The following is a 1,991-nucleotide window of genomic DNA, read 5'->3' as shown; positions in this document are numbered from 1 at the left end:
GTGTGAGCACAGCCCTGGTGCTGGGGGGCGGGATGCGTGCGCCCGCTGCGGGGTCTCCCATAGGGCAACGCACCGGGAGGAGCGGCTGAACCCGGCTAGCGGGGTGCCCCACATCCCGACCCCAGCACTGGGTGCAAGCACGGGGATGCCCAGATCCTGACCCCACTGCGATGCCCAGATCCCGACCCCACTGCGATGCCCAGGTCCCGACCCCCAGCATTGGGATCCACGTGCTGGGATGCCATGATCTTGACCCCACTGCGATGCCCAGATCCTAACCCCCAGCACCAGGACCCATGGGCAGGGATGCCCAGATCCTGACCCCATTGCGATGCCCAGATCCTAACCCCACCGCGATGCCCAGATCCTGACCCCCAGCATCGGGATCCACACGCTGGGATGCCCAGATCCTGACCCCACTGCGATGCCCAGATCCTGACCCCCAGCACTGGGACCCGCATGTTGGGATGCCCAGATCCTGACCCCACTGGGATGCCCAGATCCTAACTTGCAGCATCGGGATCCACGCACTGGGATGCCCAGATCCTGACCCCACTGCAATGCCCAGATCCTAACCCCATTGTGATGCCCAGATCCTAACCCCCAGCGCCGGGACCCATGCGCTGGGATGCCCAGATCCTGACCCCACTGCGATGCCCAAATCTCAACCCCCATCACTGGGACCCGCACACCACGATGCCCAAATCTCAGTCCCCAGCACCGGGACCCGCACACCACGATGCCCACATCCTAACCCCCAGCACCAGGGTCTGCACACCAGGATGCTGGCATCCTAACCCTCAGCACCGGGATCTGCACTCCAGCACGCCCAAATCTCAGCCCCCAGCACCGGGATCCGCACACCACGATGCCCAAATCTCAGCCCCCAGCACCGGGATCTGCACACCACGATGCCCAAATCTCAGCCCCCAGCGCTGGGACCCGCACACCGCGATGCCCGCACCCTAAACCCACCGCGATGCCCAAATCTCAGCCCCCAGCACCGGGATCCTCACACCAGGCTGCTCGCATCCTCACCCCCAGCACCGGGCTCTGCACACCAGCACGTCCAAACCTCAACCCTCAACGCCGGGATCCACGCACTGGGATGCTCGCATCCTGACCCCCAGCGCTGGGACCCGCACGCCACGATGCCCGTGTCCTCACCCCATCACGATGCCCAAATCTCAACCCCCACCGCGGTGCCCGCATGCCAACCTCCAGCACCGGGCTCTGCGCACAGGGATGCTCACATCCTAACCCCCCAGCACCGGGCTTCTCACGTCAGCACGGCCAAATCTCAATCCCCAGCGCTGGGACCCACAGCGCCGAGACCCACAGCACCAGGACCCACACATTGTGTGCTCACAACGCTCACATTCTAACCCCCCCAGCACCGGGATCCGCACACACCGCGACGCCCACGTGCCAACCTCCAGCACCGGGCTCTGCGCACCAGCACGCCCAAATCTCGGCCCCCGGCACCGGGACCCACACGCCACGATGCCCGCATCCGAACCTCACCGCCGTGCCCAAATCTCAACCCCCAGCACCGGGACCCACGCACGGGGGGGACGCTCACATCCCAACCCCCGGCGCTGGGATCCGCACACCGCGATGAGCCCGCGATGCAACCCCCGGCACCGGGATGCCCACGTCGGGATGCCCACGTCCTAACCCCGCTCCCGGCATGCACGCTGCCCGACCCCCGGCACCGGGATTGCACAAAGCACAACCCCCCAGCGCCGGGCTGCCCACGCTGGGATGCCCACATCCTAAACCCCGGCCCTGGGACGCGCACGCCGGGATGCGCACAACTCGACCCCCGCTCCCGGGACGCGCACGCCGGGATGCGCGCAACCCGAGCCCGGGTACGGGGCTGCGGGTACCGGGACGCGCACAGCGGGACGCGGATCCCCCGACCCCAGAGCTCGGGGCTGCGGGTTCCGGGCTGCGGCCGATCCGATCTGCGCGGCCGGGATCCACGCCAG

This window comes from Numida meleagris, chromosome 21 (genome assembly GCF_002078875.1).
Source record: "Numida meleagris isolate 19003 breed g44 Domestic line chromosome 21, NumMel1.0, whole genome shotgun sequence".
NCBI lineage: Eukaryota > Metazoa > Chordata > Aves > Galliformes > Numididae > Numida > Numida meleagris.
This window is presented reverse-complemented; position numbering follows the sequence as displayed.